The 20447-nt window shown below is 43.0% G+C and overlaps 1 long non-coding RNA gene across 3 annotated transcripts in view; it reads left to right on the top strand.

Moving 5' to 3' along the window:
- The window catches only part of LOC141571539 (uncharacterized), a 97344-nt gene that overhangs the window by 29385 nt on the left and 47512 nt on the right, over positions 1 to 20447 (top strand). For 2 of the 3 annotated variants that reach the window (XR_012496339.1, XR_012496340.1), the window contains one exon: positions 1223 to 1763. This is a non-coding gene — a long non-coding RNA (uncharacterized LOC141571539). The remainder of the gene's footprint in view (positions 1 to 1222; positions 1764 to 20447) is intronic. The other variant, XR_012496341.1, reaches the window with a different exon arrangement.

Raw genomic sequence — 20447 nt, 5'->3', positions numbered from 1 at the left:
AACTACTTCCATCATCTCCCTGGGCTACCTCGGGCCACACCCCCAACATGAGATTGGAATTAGGGCTTCCAGATTTAGCAGCTAAGAATACAGGAGGACCAGCTAAATCGGAGTCCAGTGAAACAACAAGTAATGCTTTAGCATAAGTATGTCCCATGCAGTCTGTGACAACCCTGCTTGGAAGATGCCTGAGAGGTGGGGGGTGCCTCTGGGAACAAGTGAATGCATACACAGGTCTTCAGAAGAACCACAGTAGGACTTTGGCATCTTGCCCTGATGAAACCACAGCCAGTCACTTATGGGGGCCCGTGTGTGTGAGGTCTCGGGCTGGGCTCTGCATGCTTTGCTTCATTTAATTCTCCAGGAGCAATTGTTATCATCACCTTGCAGCTCAGAGACGTGAAGTCACTTTGCCCATGTCCTATAGCTGTTAAGTAGCAACGCTGAAATCCAAACCCAGGTTTCTTTTACTCCAAAGTGTAGTGTTTTATTTTCTTTTGGCCACAGCACTTACTGTCCCACACCTACAGACTGAGGCAATAGCCGTATAGCCACCCCCCACGTCATCATCAAAAAAGATCCCACAACCCTTCACCTCTCCCCCTTCTCTAGATGCCTTCCAGGCCCGCAGTGACCAGTGTTCTTGTTCTACTAACAGCGTTGCTGACCACTGTGGAGAGTGAAGGAAGTGGTGAGAATTTTCGATTTGACAAGACTTAATCGAACCTTCTCTGCCCTCCCTTTCTGCTGCTCACCATCAGTCAAATGTCACCTTCTCTGTTCCCTTTGGACCATTCCCCCTTTCTGCCCCAAGCAGACTTCCTCTTTTGGGGCACATGGTACACCCCTCCAGGCACTAATCACATTGAAATGCGTGTTTCTGGACCTCTGGACTTCAGGCCTTTTTTTTTCCTAAATTTTTTTTTTTTTTTTTTTTTTAGAGAAGTTTTAGGTTCATAGAAAAAGACTTTAGGCTTTTTATTTAGGACAGGGCTGCCTGATTCATCTCTACCCCAGCACTTAGCATGGTATCTAGCACATAGTATGTACTCTACATGCTTGTTAAGTGATAGGTGAGGCAAGACGCTCTGCAAATGACTAAAAACAACAGCAAATAAGTATATCATTAAATGTACTTTTGATGTAGAAAATTAAATTGATTACAGAAATACCTTGTTTTATCTTGCTTCGCTTTATTGAGAAGAGTAATTTTTTTTTTCAGATCCTTCCCTGGTAGATTTTCAACTTTGCCCTAGAAGCCTCGCTGGAGAATCCTCTCCCTGGCAGCAGTACCGCCTTTGTCCACAAGATGGCGGGAGAGGCCAGCAGGACAGCTTCGCGCTGTAGCCCGGCCTGTGCAGGTGACCCCTTTTCATAAAAGATGAGGAAACCTGAATCCTATCGGCCAACCCTATAAAGGCGCAAGGGTGGTGAGAACTGGCCTTTGAGGTAGGTTTTCTGGTTGATCCCTGTGAAAAGCAGCCTTTCGGAAAGGGTGTTTAAACGAACAATGTGACAGCAGGCGGTGGAGAGGCTGCTCCTCATAAATGTTTGAGTAGTGTTTCTTGAAACACGTGGAAAACGAACTTAATACAGAGCAGACACAGTCCTCAGATGCTAAATGACTCAGGACAACATCCTTTTTGCCTCTTGAAGTGCATTTTCTTTGGAAATCACTCCCAGCTCTGTGGCCACCTCCCCAGTTAACTGGAAGCTTCTCTAAGGTCACACCCCTCTTTGTGCCGTCTGCACACTCTGAAGAGGTAAGTAAAGACTTTTCTGGCTTGAGCTGACTGAAAAGAAGTGATGGATTAACAAAATGGCCTGGGGAATTTCCAGCACGATGGGAAGTTGCCAAATAACTCTTTTGCAGGGCTGATGAGGCCTACCCGTATTTTCTCTTCAAAGCAAGCTGTAACTGCTAAGGCAAGGCAGCTATCCCCTGCCCCAGGGGGCATAGGTGTGACAGTGGGAAGAGGGGAAACATCTCCCTAATATTGTGCTAAAACAGGTTTTAAGGCAGCAGCTCCCTCCACCCCTATTTTCCTTCTGACCTAAATCCTCCCCTGAAGCTGAGCTGGGCTCCAGGCCAGGGTGTCAGCTGTGGACAAAGGCGCCCTGTTTTGAAGGCCTGGCTACTGTGTTTTCCTACAGTCTGACAAAAGGTGTTGACCTCCCCGCAAGTTCATGAGATAACATAGAAATATGTAACGAGGGCAATTGCCTTAGTCCTGCCTCCCAGGAAACCAGAAGCACTGCCTCCTCGTATTTCTACCACACAGCAACGGGGTTGTTTATATGCAGCTGCCCACTCCTCTGCCCCAGGTCTGTCTGATCATGTGGTACCGGTGGCTGCTGTGCCGGAGGCTTCCTCAAGCCAGAGCTTGCCCTATTTTTTCTGGCTGACAGGGGCGCTGACCATTACTGACTGCCTTTCCTCAGGGTCTTTGGAGCGTGAGTGAGTGACGTTTTCCTCCCCCCACACCCCCAGGGCCAGTTCCTTGTTACCCCCCACCCCTTCCTCTGGCTCCTCTGCCTCTCGGTGGTGCGAGAGGGCTGGGTTGGAGACCAGGACCACTTCTGCCGAAACTATCCATTCTTGTGAAACTTGGAGACAGAGCTTTCAGCTCTTTGGGCACAGTTTCTGCTCCTGCAAAATGAGGATAATAACATCTGCCCTGTCTTCCTTGCCAGTTGTCTGGAGGCCATGTTCATATAGATGGTGCGGATGACAAGTGGAGTATGCATTCAAGATGGGCAGGTCTCTCTGTGGGCCTGGAAGGTGCAAGAACGAGGGAAGGTTGAAAGAATGAGAGGGATTTAGACAAGTGCACATTTTGGGAGAGGGTGTGCCAGGTGAGGAAACGGTGGGAACAATGGTACAATGACAGGAATCCATGAAACATTTCCTAGGAACAGTGGGCACATCATTCTGGCTTAGTCAAAAGCTGTGGTGTGTGTGTGTGTGTGTGTGTGTGTGTGTACACATGCAAGTGTGCCCTTAACGGGGAGATGAATCTGGAAACTTGGTATGAGGTCTATTATGGACTGCCTTGAAGTCCTGGCTCATTAGTTTGGGGAACATGGCACGTTTATGAGCAAGGATCATATACAAGGTAGTGGGAGGAAGATTAGTGTGGCTATTTGTGTATGGCAGCGGGTTGGAGAGACCAGGCAGAGGGGGCCCATTTAGGAGACTACTGTAAGTTTTAGGTCAGAGAGGAAATTGTGAAGACTAAGATGGCACTTGGGGGACAGATATAACAGCCATTATGCAGGAAGAATCAACGGGACTTGACTGAGGGTAGGCCTCAGAGCCTAGGAGGATGATGATATTATGGAAGAAACAGGCAAGGCAATACAGGCAAAGCCTGCAATGGGGAGAAACTTCAGCTCTAAGGCAATTCCACCTGAGATTAAAGGGTTCCTTTGGACAAATATAAACAGTAATAGGTGAGGACAGTTGATAGGGTTTCTCCAACAGGCTCTCCTCAGCACTCTAGTCTCCTTTTCAGAACGTGCTCTCCACGCTGGCCCTGTGTCTTGACTTAGCCTCCAGCTACCTACCAGTTTAAGAACCTGGGCCCGCTGGCCTGGCTCTGTGCTGAGATCTGAACTTGGCCTAGGCAGAAGGATCCCTGGCTATGGCTGGGCTTCACCTCACCGGGAGCTGTTGTTTCTCTCCCTGCAAAGCCAGGCGTCAGCTGGTTTTGCTGGCGAGGTAGAAAACTTACCCACCAGAGGTTCTGTCTCAGAAAGGGGAAAGAAACAACAAAGATGGTAGATCATTTTCTGGGAAAAGCAAAAGGCAGCAGGAGGCATTCAGGGCCTTTCAGACATCTGCTCACATGATTGATGGAGACATTGATTTGCTGGAGTTTCCTTGGAGTCACTAATTTCTGGTAAATGCTCAGCTCCTGCAGGAGAACATTGCTAGCATTGTGAAGTGTGCATTTTCATTCTAAGGGAGTTGCCGATGCAGGCAAGATACTGATTAAATATAGAACTAGCAGGAGAAGGTAGGTGTTAAGTACCCACAAGGAGGAGTTGGGTGGGGGGAGGGAGGCCCAGCTCTGTGGCTAACCAGTCCCTTCCTCCCTCCAGACCTCGGTTTTCTCACCTGTAAAATAAGAGTCCCAGCTGGAGGACCTTCCAACTCCTTTTGTACCCTGATGGTCTGCAATTTAGCTTGTGTCATGGTCCCAGGCTGGACCGGGGTTATGTGGGCAGTGATGGAGAAAAACATATAGACTTTGTCATCTGGAAAAGGCCACCTCAAAATTGACCACTTCGGGCCCCTCAAACGCTTTTGAATGAATCTTGATCAGCTGAACAGAATTCTGGTCTTGTGAGCCAGTGGCAAAACTCACATTGTCCAGAGTTTGGCTCCTACCAAAAGCCGGTTTATATGACATAACTTTTACGAGAGCTGGTCAAAGACTAATTTTCAAATATTTTTGAAACCAATGAAGCCCTTTTTTCAAAGGGAATTTTATGTGGACTGCAGGTAGCCCAGATAAAACTCTAGCTATCCTGGTAGAAGGGACCTAGAATCCCCAGGGTCCTCTGTGAACCCACAGGCTCTGCGGAGCACAGTTTGAAAGTGGATGCCGTAAGGGTCAGACTATCTAATGACAGACACAAAGACAAGTGAGTTCCTGATTCCATGTCCATGTCATGCCATTGCATTTTAGCAAAAGTCACTTTAAGAACCAGTGCACGAATGCCCCCTTCTGTCTTCTGTTGAAGACACTGCACTGTAACATCATGTAATGTCCTCCATGGAATGTCCCACGTGAGAAGTTTCTTTCAGCAGTTCCTATTAGGAAAATCTTTCTTCCCCCTCTACCCCCTCCAGGAACTAAAACGTCCTTCAGTTCTTTGTTCTAAAACAAATAAACAACGAACAAGCAAACACTCTGTCTCCCCTGAGAGGAGGAGCTTGTCCATAATAAGATGGGTATCACTTCACGCAATTCCCTCTGTGCTGTGGTGGGGATGCTGTGGATTGGCACTTGGCATCCATTTCAAACTTCATCTATGTGTTTTCCTGTACCTGAGAGGCTAGAAAGCTAAAAATGGCCAATTCCCCTGCTGCTGAGATTCTAGATTTAAATTAGTTTCCATCATTAGAGGCACTAAGGCAATATTTGGAGGTGGATGTGAAGGGAGTCTGTCTTTCTGCTGTGCTGGCTGTTGCTGGCGACCAGTGTGATTCTGGGTATGGATGTTTCTGCAGCTGTGACTCTATGTGCAGCCACTAACTCCATGGAGCCACTAACTGTCATGGCACGTGGGTGGGGTGGCCATGCTTTCCTGGTCCTGGAACTGGAGTTGTGGTGTGTTCTTCATTTCTACGTTTCCATGTGTTGGGCTTTCATTCTCTGCCATCCTGATTATGGCAGAGGTGGCAGCTTCCCTCATGGGCCAGTTAGGCTGCAGGGTTTTGGTCAGCATTTTTGACAGCCCAGCCTTGGGCTCTCTTCTCCAGCTCTTTCCATGATGCATTCTTTAAGCACCAGATTCCTTATGTTACAGCATTTTTGTTTAACAAACATAAGTGGATTCTTTCTCCCTGAGTGATACTCTTCAGTTACCAGGATGCTTAGAGCCAAGTCTTTTAGCTCCTTGTTGAAGTTCCCTGAGCCTCAATTTCCATAGCTATAGCTTCATGATAGTAGTAATGTCATTGTATTATATTGTACTTGTTTGTTTCCTTGTATCTCTCACTGGTGGCTCCAACCTCTCTCTGAGACTAACATCTGTTTGAAGTTTTACAGCTTACCAAGCTCTTTCCCCTATTATCACTTGACCCACACAATCACCATGGTAGGTCAATAGGGAGGCTTTATCCTAATTACAAGATGACAAGGTAATTGTCATGGTGGAGGCATGTACAAAATGTGACTGGAGAATGAACGGAATGCTTCTAGGTGCCTGAGGGAACCAGAGAAGGCTTTAGGAAGGTGTTGTGCCTGAGCTTTGAGGAACAAGATGTCTAAAGACAGCTAGGCAGGGAAAAGCATGCACAGAGGCATGAGCAGGCATGGGAGATGGCAAGCGTGAGTGCAGGGCTGTCATAGTGGGGACAGGAGGGGTGTGGCGGGAGGTTAGGCGGGCATGGAGGGCTCGTGTGAAAGGCCTGGCACTCCTGCCTGAGGGGAATTCAGACCTTCCCCTGTAGATGGCTGAGAGGCAAGGAAGCAACACGAATGAGTGATCATGCTGAGAGAGGAGGAGGAGGAGCTGGAGGGGTGAGGTTAGGAGAAGAGAGACTGTGAGAAGCCTGTGATGGCAGTTCACGGAGGAGGTGATTAGGAGATGGCAGTGGGGTGGACAGAAGACGACTGGTGATTGACTGCATGTGGAGGGTGAGAGAGTGGGAGTGATCCAGGGTGATGCCCAGGTTCCTGGGTTGGACACTTGTGCAAATGGTGCTCACTGACCGAGAAACGGAACTCTGAAAGAAGAGCAGGGTTGGACACATTGAATTTCAGATTTCCTGGTGACCAGATGATGATATAGGTCTGAAACTTGGAAAGAAAAGGTCTATCTGAAGATGTAAATTTTAGATCAATGTTCAGGTGGCAATCGAAACCTTGAGTGGATGACCTTGTTTAGGGAGAATGTGAAGACTAGGGAGAGGGGAGGATTGGGGATAGGGCTGGAAGGACCATCACTCCTTAAAGGAGGAGAAACATGCAAACAGGAGGGGAGGGGTGGCCAGAGATATAGAAGATAATGAAGGGAGGAGAGAGATTCAGGGGAGACACCGTGGTCAACAGTGTCAGAATTGCTGGGAGATACAAAATGGTGAGGACTGGAAAGTGCCCCTTGGAGCTGGTGAAAAGTCACCAGTGACTTTGGCAATTTAATGGAATTCATTTTCAACAAGCATGTTGAGTGTCTACTGCATGCCAGGCTCTGTTCTTAGCACTGAGGATGTATCGGCAAATAATTCTATTCTAGTGAGGGGAGATAGCTAATAAAGAGTGGACGTTACAAATAAGCATATTTATAGTATGCTAGAAGAACTTTAGAGTCAGACATGTTAAGGTGGAAATCAGGAATGTTGGGCAGGCGTTGAAATTTTGAATGTGGTGGTCAGGAATTTACCTGTATGCAAATACTTGAAAGTGGTAAGAAGTTAACCATGTGAGTATCTGGGAGGAAAAGCATTTCAGGCAAAAGACATAGCCATTGAAAAGGCCTTAAGTGGGATGTGCCTGGCGTGTTCTAGGACGAGCAAGGAAGCCAGTGTGGCTGGAGGGGAAAAATAGTAGGAGATAAGCTCAAGGAGGTAAGAAGGAGGGGGAGGCTAAGCTTCCAGGGCCTGGAAGACCATTGGAAAGACTGACCCTGGGGAGTCACTGGAGTGTTTTGAGCCAAGGAATGACATGGTATAATGCATGTTTTAAAAAGAGTATTCTAGTACTGCACTGATAATAGACTGTAGGGTGGGGAGAGTAGCAGCCCACAGGCTGTTATAGTAATCCAGGCAAGAGATGATGGTATCTTGAGTCAGAATGGTGGCACTGGAGGGGGTCAGAAGTATCAAATTCTAGAACCCCTGATGGATTGGGCTGTGTGGTATGACAGAAAGAAGAAAAGGATTATTTTGAATTTCTTAGCACGAACAATTGGAAGGATGGCAAGGATTGTGAGTGAAGGTTTGCGTTCAGACATGAGAAGTTTCATTTTGGATGCGTTGAGTTTGAGCTGTTCATTAGCCACCTGAATGTAAATGCTGACTAGGCATTTTCAGTGGCATGGGAGGGGTAGAACCCAGATTGTCCATGTTTGTGGAGTGGATGGGAGGTGAGAAAGTGGAGACTGAAACTCTAGACTACATGTCCTATAAGTCTGGCTGTGGAAGAAGGGTGAAAGATGGGGAGGGATAGGTTGAAGGAGAATTTTTAAAGAAGAGGAGGCATGAGCTTGTTTAGGAGAAAGTGAAGAATCCAGTGGGAATCCACAGATCGACAATCATGGAAGAGCAATTGTTCCTAATGGAGCCAGGTCCTTGAGGAAGTTAGTGCTAATGGATACATCTGAATAGCCAGATTGTCTTTTCCTCTGAGGAGGAGTAGTGTTGAGGGCAAATGTAGATATATTTCTAGGTGGTGGCAATGAAGGGGCAGGAAGTTGAGAGATTTTAATTTATATTTCTGTACAATAATAATTAGGGTCAACAAAGAGACAAGGGAGAAGTCACGGAGAAGTTGCTGAGAGTGATGAGGACGTAGCTGATGCTGTACATTTGTGGGGCACCATCCTTCATTGTGGTGAGATTTTTCTCCAGCGGTCCTAAAAGTAACGCTGGTATAGGAGGTGGGTATCTAGAATAATCCAGGGTTAGGAGTTCATGGGGGTAGACGCGATAGAAAGACAAGCAGATGACAGAGCTGAGGTGGATTTCAAGAGAACAATTGAAGTGAAATCTTGTAGGATCTTGGCTAAATGGGGAAGGAAGTGAAGTCAGGAGATGCTGATAGATACGGAGAACCAGGTAGAGTTAAGAGCTCAGAGATCAAGGTGAGGTCAGATGTAGGTAGAGTGGGAGGACCGGAGTGAGAGCTGGAAGAATCAGAGGTGGTGATGTGGGAGTGGAGTATTGAGGCTACGATTTCAAAGATGAAGAGGTTCTCAGTGGTTGTAATACAGAAGGTGAGACCAAGGGGTTGGGCGGTCCAATATGGAAAGGAGGTAAAGGTCACTGGAGCTGAGAAGGTTAAGGACCTGGAAACTGGGATGTTAGATATCATTTAACATGGATACAGAATTCCCCCAAGATGATTCTGGGAAGTGGGTGACAAGGAAGTCAGTGGGTCTGGATGATAAACTCCTCAATCTAAGTTAGGGAGAATTCAGGTAGCCCCTATAGAATTGTGATGATAAGGGGTTGGGGACAATGTGATGGTTGGCTTAGCCACCAAAGAGGGAAGGGGTCTTGCCACAAAGCTGAAGAGGAATGGCCTACTAAGTTTGTTCCTCTTTCTGAGGTTCCTCTGCATCGTTTTTGCACCTCTGTGATAGCCTATATTTCATTTGGCCTCCTGCTATTACAGGTAACTCCCACATAACAGGGTTGTTAGGTACCTAGAAAATGCCGTGTTATGTGAATCCATGTTATACCAAACAAAGAACTAGTACAAAAAAGGGGGTTGGTTTCCAAAACTTAAAAAAACATACTATTATATTTTTATAATTAAGAGAAATATATTTATTAAACAATTTTCACCAAAAGTATAACATATTAATATGTATTAAATAATGTTTTCTTCGTCATCACTACTAAGCTTTTATTACGTTCTGTGTTGTTCAGTGATTTCCCTGATTTTGAAGGAGATTTTTTTTGTTCTTAAAAGCTCTCATTACGCTCCATGTTGTTTGGGGATTTCTCTAATTCTCAAACCATGTTAGAGTGAAACTGTGTTATAGAGGTACCGTGTTATACAGGGGTTACCTGTACTAACCTTTTTCAGCCTTTCTTTTACAATATTGTTAGATCCTTGAGGACAGGTATAGTGTACGCTCATGTTGCAGGTACTTAATAAATGTTGGTTTAAAATGGAAAGTTGGTCAGATTGTGACTTATTTGGGTACATTAACTGAAACAAGTTCTTGAGAGCTTTATTTTTCCTCCATCAATGTGTATTTTAACATGAACACCCCATCCCCTAAATTCAAGGTCATGATGGTTTGCCTCTCACATGGAAAGTACAAGAGATGTTAGATTCCCATATGTGTCATCTCCTGGGACCTTGGGGTCCGAAAGTGTCCCTGAAACCTGAGTGTGCTCAGGCTCCTGGTGAACTGACAACTGATGAGGAAACACAAGTAACTGGAAAAGGTGCCAAGCCCAGAAGTGGCTTCTGGAAACCAAAGACTCTAACAGAAAAATCAGTTGTACAATGAACAGCAAACTGTATGCAAAAGCAAATATTTAATTTGAGGTGGAGCTTTATTTTCCTTATATAAGAATAATACAGACTTTGGATCAAAGCCTTGGGGACTAATGTCAAAAAAATTAAATTAAGTGTAATTATATGCCACTCAGACTCCTGGGAAGCCATTCAAATATGCAAGTGTCCTTTGTGAAAGGTGGAGTTAGTTCTTCCTGATGGAGAGAGGCAAACTGAAGAGGAGGTGGGTTGAGTGGTAATTATATTTGATAAACTCAATTACCACTTTCAGCAACTGTAATGGGTTTTGCTCAAACAATGGAAAACTGATTATGTGTTTTATCCCTTTGATGATGCAAGTGAATAAAAGAAGAAATAACAAAGTTTCTAGAACCTGGCAACTTCAAGGCAAGACCAGATCCTAAATTATGAAAGCTACTTCAAGACTCATTAATACTGACCCCTTTAGCACACTGGTGGATAGCAGATATTTGAAAGCCAGACACAGAGGGATGTTGGGATCCACCTGAAGGCAGGTACTGTGTTTAACACTCTTTGTTACCCTCCTGCACGTGGCATAGGAATTAGCCATAGTTGGTTTGGGAATACTCACTCTTTTTGTTTTTGTTGTTGTTGTCAAATATAGTTTGCAAAGGGAAAGAACAAGTACATTTTTTAGAATACAAGTATACAGACACAGCATCACACACTGGGGCCCACAGGAGGGGCAGCAGAGATAACACTTTTCCCTGGAAATAGCAGCTCCAATCCTAGGAATGGTTCTTGGCAGATGGTGGGGTAGCCTGGAGAAACCTCATCCAGCCCCAGCCTCAGCCCCTGCTTCAGCTGGGATGCACCATTTCCTGTACCTCTCCCCTATCCCAACTCCTTATAAAGAGCCCCAGGAGCTGTGACTAAGGAGAGGATCATGTTCCTTGGGCATATGCCCCATGTCTCAGAAGAAATACATACACTGCACAGCAAGCATGTGGGAGAGGAGGGCCACCACAGGACAGGGAGAGGCAGGCACCCCAAGAGGTGGATGGGTGGAGCTCCCAGCCAGGGGCTGCTCACTTCTGCTCCCCTGAATAAGGAGGATTTGCTGGTGTTTTCGATATACAGTTTTCTCTTTGAGGCTGATTGTAAAAGGCAGCTTTAATCCACGCATTGATTCTGCTTTAGCCCTTAGAGATTTAATGTAAAAATTAGCAAACAAAGCAAACCAAACCATAACTTTAGCTGAAAACGAGTTAGGAATTGAATTGGATTAACAACATTCATATCACTCTCAGTGTTAATAAATGTTTTGTCTCCCCAATTTGTTAACCCTTACTTTTGTCCTAACCTTAGACCACATGTCCAGCATCCCTTGGTACTGGCTGCTTCCATAGGCGCTTCACATACAACCCTTCCCTTCTCCTTCTCTGCACCTTGTCCCTCACTATCCTCCCCAGTGGCCTCCACCCCCAACTGCTCAGAGTAACTTAGGGTCACCTTTCTCTGTCAGCTAGTCCAATGGGTACTTCCCAAGTAGCCCTCTCCCAACTTTCCTCTAAAATCTGTCCTCTTTACTCCAACCCCAGTAACACAGTCCTAGCTCACTTGGACGGGAGCAGCCATTTTCCAGCTGGCCTCCCTGACTCTTCTCAGGGACCCATCCTTTGTGTTGTTCTGGAATACTCTGAAAACAAAGGCAAACGAAACAACACAAAGGCATCACATTGCACGTGGCATAGGGGTTGAGCGCACTGACTCTGGAATAAAAAGCCTGGGTTTGAACCCCACAGCTCTTCCTTAGTTGCCTCACTGGTAAAACTAGGACAGAAAATAATCCCTCTTTTTAGTGCAACAACCCAGTGAGCGCGTCTGTAAAGAACAGAGCCTGGTGCAGAGTTAGCATTCAGTCAGGGTTAGCGATCAGTAGCCTCATGAAAACCCCTCCCATGATTGTCCACCACTTACAGCAGTGTTTTTCATACCGTGCTTTTGGAGGGCTGGGTTTGTTGTGTCAGTGTAAGTTTTTTGCGGGAAACTTACTCTGGGGGAAGGAGGGAGCAGAGCAAGGACACCTAAAAGATTATTCAGGGTCTACCTTTATTTCAAAATTTATATGAACATTTTAGGTAGAACACTCTAGTTTCTCCTTAAGCTTTTAAGTTTGACCTGCAAATTTCATAATTCTATTGCTAAATCTAGCAAATATTTAGAACCTCATTGAAGGGGGACCACTGTAGTTTTTTTCTAAAATATTCAAACTGCCTTTAAAATTCAGTGTATTCTATTTTTATTTTTAAGAGCTCCAACTGTCTGAACAATCAATATTCTGAAGCATACAATACTTGAAAAAAATTTTCAAAAGTAAATTAAACATATAAATATGGTAACTCCAGTGTTTTGTATAAACTTAAGAAAGCATCTTAGAATTTTCAACTTAAAATCATAAGTCCAAAAGTAATACACATTTTATATTAGAATCACAAGTCTAATTTGTCAGATACTTTAATATACAAATTCTTTTAAACATTATATGGACTTGAATATTAAATTTACATAAAATATTCCTAATTTTAACATTTTACCATTTTACCTTTAATATAGATTTGACTTATTTAATAATTGCTATACTTTTAAATTGCCTAGGTTTAGAAAGGCATTATCTGATAAAATAATCATGTCATTTCAACTTGAGTGGCTTGGCGTCTCTGATACCAGGTTCCATGTTTCTCATTGACTAGAGAAAACAGCTTGATGCTTGCCCAAGAAGACCCAGGCCACAGGGCTTGATGCTTGCCCGAGATGGTAGAGCAGGGCTCAGGGACCTGGGCTCCAAATGAGCACTGTGTATCCATTCTTCTATATTCCATATCAATTTACACATTGCTTAAATTTTGTGACTATTACTCACCAAGATTACAACAGACTCTGCCTCTCCTTTAGTTAAAGTTTGCATTTCTTTGACTGACTTAAGGTATTTTGCTCCTAGCTCTTTATATCCTTGCAAAATAAGTTTGTCATCTCTTGGAATTTTATAATCTTATTTAGGAGGATATACACACCCTCCGCTCCCCCATTTTGTTTGCTTTGCAGTGGCTACCACTGTCACAGATGTTAAAATGACACCAACAGTATTGACTTCCATTTCTGCTCACTATGGGATAACAGAGACTGGAATGACCCTCCTGCCTGAAACACCTTAAAAAACAAAAACAAACAAACAAACAAACAAAAACAGGCAAAATATATGAAACAGTAGCTCTCAAGATTTTGGACAAGTAATAAGAAACAGTAGTCCCAGAAAGACAACATATGAGTGAATCCTACACTTTCCCTAGCTTATGACCTGGAGAAATATTTCAGGCTGTGGATTAGGGAGGGGAAACCTGGGCACTGTCCCCCAGTCTCCTTGAGTTAAAGAGATGGAACTAGGAGTCTAGGGAAACCAAGATGGCTAGGCTTTGCAGAATAGAAAATAAGAGAGGCGAGAACTGCACGGAAAGAGAATTTTAGAGATGTGTAGAGGGTACCCTTCAAGCATTCTGGTTTGTGCTGATTAGTATGTGCATGTGAGGAAACTACTTGAGACCTGGAAAAGAACCACCTGAAAGGATCAGAGGGAACAGTGACCAGAGATCACATATAGTTGAGAATAGTGCTTAGTCCCAAAAGCCAGACTGGAAACCTCATAATTTACAGGGTATTTGTTTGGGTAACTTAGAAGGGTTTTCCCTTTGTAATGGAGAAAATGAAGCCTAGATTAAATGCTGTTCACTGCTAAAAATAAAGGCCTGAAGGGATCATCAGTGTTTACAAATAACTGCATTTGAGAACAAAGCTTAAAAGTATTTATAGGAATTCAAAAAAGATTCAGCACACAAGACAAAATTCACAATGTCATCTAATAAAAAATTCCCAGGCATGCAAAGAAAACACAAAATAAAAAAAAAACCACACACACCCACACACAAAAACAAACAAACAAAAAAACCCAACTACTGAAACTGACCAAGAAATGACATAAATGGGAGAATTAGTAAACTAAAAATAATTATTGTACTATAATCCCATATGTTCAAAAGCTAGAGAAACATATTAAGTAGAGACATGGAAGATATAGTTAAAAGAACTAAATTGAGCTACTAGAGGTGAAAACTCTGAGATGAAAAATACACTAGATGGAATTAATGGCAGATTATAAATTGCAGAAGAAAAGATTAATGAATTTGAGGCAATAACAGAAATTATTCAAAATGAAACAAAGAGTAAAAAAGACTGAAAAAAATGGGCAGAGCATCAGTGAACTGGGATAACCTCAGTCAATTACGTATGCATTTAGCATCTCAAAGGAGAGGAGAGAGAAAAAAAATCTTTAAGGAAATTATGGGTTAAAAATTTCCAAATTTGATAAAAACTATAAATCCATAGAAACTCTATGAATCCAAGTACAAGAAACATGCTGAAAGCTAAACCAATGCATATCATAATCAAATTGCTTAATACCTATGATAAAGAGAAAACCAATCAGGCAACCAAAGAAAAAAGACAAAGGAGCAAAGATAAAAATAATTCTTATTGCAAACAACGTAAGTAAGAAGACTGTGGAGCAACATCTTTAAAGTACAGAAATTTTTAAAAAGTCAACATAGAATTCCTTACCCAATGACAATATCCTTCAAAAACAGATGTGAAATATCAGACCTAAGATTTTATCAGACCTAAAAAAAAAAAAAATAATCCTGAAAAATATTCAACACCAGCAGACCTGCACTATACGAAATGTTAAAGGAAGTTCTTCAAGCAGAAGGAAAATGATACCAGATGTAATCCAGAATCAATGCAAAGGAATAGAGTACTAGAAATAGTAACTACATGGATAAATTTATAGACTTTTTACCTTACTATTTAAATTTCTTTAAAAGATAGCAGACTTTATAGCAAAAATAATAACAATGTATTGTGAATTTTATAACATACGAAGAAGTGAAATGTGTGACAATATTAGCACAAAGGACAGGAGGGGAGAAATAGAAGTATACTGGTGTAGGGTTTTCATTCTCTGTATGAAGTTGTGTAACACTTAAAAGTAATAATGAACACTATAAGCCCTAAAGCAACCGCTGTGGGGTCTAGTGCAGAAGCCATCAAAGGTGATAACGTGAATCATCAGAAGTACTCAATCCAAAAGAAGGTAGAAGAAGAAAATCAGGACAAAAAGAAACAAATATGAAGATGGTAAATTGAAACTCAAGCATGTCAATATTCACATTAAGCGGAAATGGTGTAAGCACCAAATTAAAAGGCGATTACCCAGATTGTCAGACTGGATAAAAAACAAGGCCAACCTACTTGCTGCCTACAAGAAACCCATTTTAAATATAAATATTATAAGTACAAAATATAAATAGGTTTAAAGTAAAGAGATGAAGAAGATATACCAACTATAGGAACTATATTCATGTCAAACAGAGTAGATTTCAGAACAATAGATATTATCAGGTGTAAATAGAGTCATTTCTTAATGATAAAAGGGTCAATCATCAAGAAGACAACAATCTTGAACATTTATGTGCCTAACAAAAGACCTTCAAAGTATATGAAGCAAAAGGTGATAGAATTGCAAGAAAAAAGAGAAAAATCCACAATTATAGTTAATGGTTTCAACATCTTCTTCCCTTAATTGTTGATAGAATAAGTAGATAGAAAACCAATAAGGATATGAAGACTTGGACACCATTATCATGACCTAACTGATATTTTATAGAACACTCTACTCAACAACAGCAGAATACACATTTTTGTCAAAGTACACAGAAAATTTACCAATATAGAACATATTCTCGGCCATAAAGCAAGTCACAATACATTTAAAAAGACTCAAGTCATGCAAAGTATATTCTTTGACCTCAATGGAACTAAATTAGAACTCAATAAAGCAATATCTGAATAACCCCCAAGTATTTGGAAACTATATAACACACTTCTAAATAACACATGAGTTGAAGAAGAAGTAAAAATAGATTAGCTATTTCATTTTATGAATGGAAGTGAAAACACAGTATTTCAGAATTTGTGGGATGCAGCTATTGTGGCACTTAGGGGGGAAGTTGTAGTACAAAAATGTTTACATTAGAAAAGAAGAAGGTCTCCAGTCAGACTTCTCAGGAAAAAGAGAGAGAAAGCACAGATGACCAATATCAGAAACGAGAGAGGTGCTATCATTATGAAGAGGGTAATAAGTAGATATTATAGCAGCAAGTTTGAGACAACTTAGATGAAATGGACAAATTCCTTGAAAGACGAAACTACCGTTTTTTTTTCATTGAGACAGAAAGGAATAATCTGAATATTAAATAAATTGAATATACAATGTCGGACAATTAAGTTCGTGAACTCACCCTAGAAAAAGTGCTACATACCTCATTGCTGAATATCACTATGGTCACCTTTGAAGTACTCCCCTTGGGGAGCTATGTACCGCCACTAGTGCCTAGTCCTCCCTTCAAAGCAATTCTGGAACTCTTTTTCTGGAATGGCCAGCAGAGCTCTCGTTGTATTATGCTTGGTGTCCTGAATGTCATCAAAATGTCCTCCTTTCAATATTTCCTTTATCTTCAGGTAAAGAAAGAAGTCATTGGGGGCCAGATCAGGTGAGTAGGGAGGGTGTTCTGATACAGTGATTTGTTTACTGGCTAAAAACTCCCTCACAGAAGTGCCATGTGAGCTGGTGCATTGTTGTGATTCAAGAGCCATAAATTGTTACTGAAAGGTTCAGGTCATCTAACTTTTCCATGCAGCCTTTTCAGCACTTCCAAATAGTAAACTTGGTTAACTGTTTGTCCAGTTGGTACAAATTCATAATGAATAATCCCTCTGATATCAAAAAAAGTTAGCGACATCGTTGCAACAAGTTTGCTAACTTAATTGCCTGACCTCTCATATGTGCCATACTGGAATTATATTTTCTAATAATATGCAGATTTTCACTAGGCTGGCTTTTTAGTTTTCCAAATGAGTGTGCATGCTTATGTGTATTCTTGTGTGTTCCCATATGCAGGATATTTTGTACATGTTTTCTGCAATGAAAATAATTTTCAAGTTCATGGAAAGGAGACTTCTTTTCCATGAATACCAAATGTTTGAGGGGAAAGGTCTGTTTTTCTGAGCTGAGATGCAGATGGAAGATTTCCAAGGACTGACTATCTGGAGATGTTAAAACCTAAACCACCAGATTCCACATGCTTCTCAGGTGTTAGTAGGATGTAAGAGTGTCATTAGCTCTCCGCCATAGAAAAACATGAGTGCTCACGTTGTGAGGGATCCTCCAAGGTACATGAGAAGGTTTGAATGAGCACACTGAATCAGCACAGTGGCTTGGAGACTCCATGCTCCCTGGGTCTCTACTACTGGCCCCTAGGAAGGATTTTCAGAGCTGAGGATGGGGCTCTAGTGTAAGGCAGGTGGGACAGTTTCCCCTGGAATTTTTAACAACTTGAGTTTAGGACGTCTTAGTTTGTCTCACTTTATTCAGTGGAGAATAAGCTTACAGACCTCGTCTCCTATAGAGAGTCACTGGCTGGGAGTCGGAGGGAGGCTTGGAAGAACTCTCACCGCTATTACCTGAGGAAAATGGGGCCATGGTTGGCAGACGAGGCCCAAAAGGAGAATCAAAAGGACACTGGCAGTTGGAGAAGCAGAAGTGGAGATACTGGGTTGAGATGGGGAGACATGAGACGGGGCTTCAGGAGGGGGACACCTCTGGGATTGTGTGGCCTACATTGCAGCAGGTGCCCAAGAGCTGTGGGGGCCCAGGAGGCAGGGCGGGAAGAGGCAGCTGCCAACAGTGCCTTAGAGCATTCCAGTACGTGTGCTCTACGATATTCTCTGTTACTTAAACTTTTACCATTCCTCTGTGGTTAGAGGACTCGTTCTGTATATTAGATGTTCATAAACTCTCTGGCCAAGGGGAATATTCCTGCCAGACACATTCCAGAAGCAAATATCTGGGAGGATTTGGTGGACAGATTACTTGATTGGAGTGTTACAGATCAGCTCATGGATGGCATTCCTATTGGATTATGAAGGGCTACTCAGGGTGTTTGGGAATGCCTCTGTTTCAGGTTATATTCCACAAGTCCCCAGTAAGCACATGCTATGTGCCTCTACCCAATGCTGGATTCCCTGGGCCTTGGTCCCAGGTCTTCCCAGCGGGAGCTTTCAGTCCAGTTCAGGGGACAGGGCTAATAGAGAAGAATCAAAGAGACAAGATTGGCCTTTGAGTATGACCCACAGAGGAAGCACTCAGGCACAAGCAGAGGCAGGGCCAGTGTGGGCTGGAGTTTGGAAAAGGGCTGATCTTAAACTGAGTGGAGCTAGAACAGATATCAGAGGGCAAATATTGGGCTGGATGGTCTATTTGGCTAACACAGGGTGACTTTCCCTATGTTATTAAATGTTCAACAACTCCAGTAAAATAGATATGATTTATAAATCAGGTGAATAAAATCTAGTTTCTGGGGGTTAGGATTTTAAGGGGCTACAAAAGTTTGTGTGTCTCTATCTGGAAAGGTCCTCTGGGATCACTGTAGAGAGGGGACACCAGGCTCTGTGGGCAACGCAGGGCCCCTGATGGGGGAGAGGGATGCATTGGGCTTCATCAGCCACACTGAATTATCAGTCCCAGTTCTTCAGCTTTCCTCAGATGTGGGAGGGGTCCCCCCAACTGTCAGACTGTGGGGAGTGGTAGTGACGCAATAACTCAGGAACACTATGGGGATAGGGGCCCGTTTCAGAGTCTTTCATTTGTAAGAACTGAGGACACCAGAATTGAGGGATGGAGTCTCGGGAACTTGACTCTCCAGTAGCAGAACTTGTCTGAGCACATGGTAGTTATGAGTCCCGTTCCAGGGCCCGAGCTGAGGCCCATGCCTCAGGTCTGGGCTCTGGGGTGGGGCTGGGGGGGTTAAGCTTTGACCAACAGCAGCACCAGCTATCCCCAAACGAAGACTAAGCTCAGAGCATTTCGAAAAGTGGGGGTGCCAGAGTTTTGGGATGGCTATTACAATCGGTATAAGTACCCTGGCTGGCAGGCCTCTTCCTGTTGTGAGGAATTTAGAACATTTCTTGGCAAAGAAAATGAAGCATGAGGCTTGTTGTCGTTTTTTATGAGGTAGCCCTTAGAGTGACCAGGCTCTGGCAACTTCAAATAAAACTCAGATTAACCAAACCAGCTCCAGTTTGCACATGAAGTGTGTCTTAGAGGAAGGAAACTGGCCTTCAAAAGGTAGTGCTGGAAAAGAAAAGGTAATGCTGAAATGATTGTTTATATTATTACTTGCCATGCAACCCCTTTAAAAAAATTATTGAAAAATTTAAATACAGGCCTTTGGGGGAAGAGGGAAGATGGAGAACCTGCCTTTCAAATCAGTCTCCCCTGGGGTCATTTCAGCTATTTGTCTTAAACAATTTTCTTTACATCATTGTACCTGTGCATGCATATTTGGTAGAGTTATGACCCACAATATGTACAGTTTTTTCCCCTTCATCTTGGCATTTTTACACATCGCTTCATGGGTTTTAAATGACTTTTTCTCAGGGTTGCATAATGTTGCAAGGCGCTAGCAGTTCAAAGTTTAATGAAATGTTCCTCTTACTCTTACATTGACAGCGAGCTGGTTTCTGTTTATAGTCAGCATTTTCATGTCAAATTTAGTGATTTCTTGAAGTAGAATGTCTTGGGTGCAAATGAGGGAACAATTTAAGAAAGGAAAGCTAAGCCACTTCAAAAGTGGGCAAAGAAACTTGAAACCAATGCAAGAACAGTCCACGGTCATTTGCTCTTCTGCTCCGCTGGATGCCCCTTGAGGTCGTGTGCTCTCCTGGATGCTGTGGAATTTGTTCTGAATCCCCTCCTCTGCCCTGTGTTAGGTCGGCTCAGACGCTGCATAAAAGTGACTATTTTATTTTCGTATAACACAAGAAGGATGGGACCCTCTCAATAAGAGTCTGAACAGAAAATCCAAACTTAAAACATTTTCACTCTGTAAAGGGATAATGGGCTTTACAAAACCTTTTACTAATGATCTCTATTGCATCTAAAATATTTTATTCCTGATCACATTGGTAGGACTTCTGATTAGGAGAGGAGATGGAAATTAAGGGACTTTAAACCAAAATCCTAAAAGTCCCCACCCCCTTAAAAATTGATGGAAAGCAATAAGTACAGTCACACAGCACAGAACTCAGTTTATAAGAATTCAGGTAAGTAAACGAACAACTAGAAAATGAGGTGAACAACATGTTCTGAACTCCAGCCTCAACTCTATGGTGGAATCAGAGCAGATCAGCCTTGAGAAGGACCCTTGCCCCTGTGCCCTGCTGAGTGATTCCTCTCTGAGGTCTCCTGGCAGATGGGCATGGAGCTTTGGGCTTAGGACATTTCCTGGGGTGGGGAAGTCACTACCCCTATGAGATACCCTTGGATGCTCTAATTGTAGGCAAGCTCTTCTTCCAGTGGTGATGTCATCTGCCTCCCTTGGAGCTTCCTAT

This window comes from Rhinolophus sinicus, linkage group LG05, assembly GCF_036562045.2.
Source record: "Rhinolophus sinicus isolate RSC01 linkage group LG05, ASM3656204v1, whole genome shotgun sequence".
Taxonomy (NCBI): Eukaryota; Metazoa; Chordata; class Mammalia; order Chiroptera; family Rhinolophidae; genus Rhinolophus; species Rhinolophus sinicus.
Note: the sequence above shows the minus strand (reverse complement) of the source record. Positions and strands in the feature narration are given on the sequence as shown.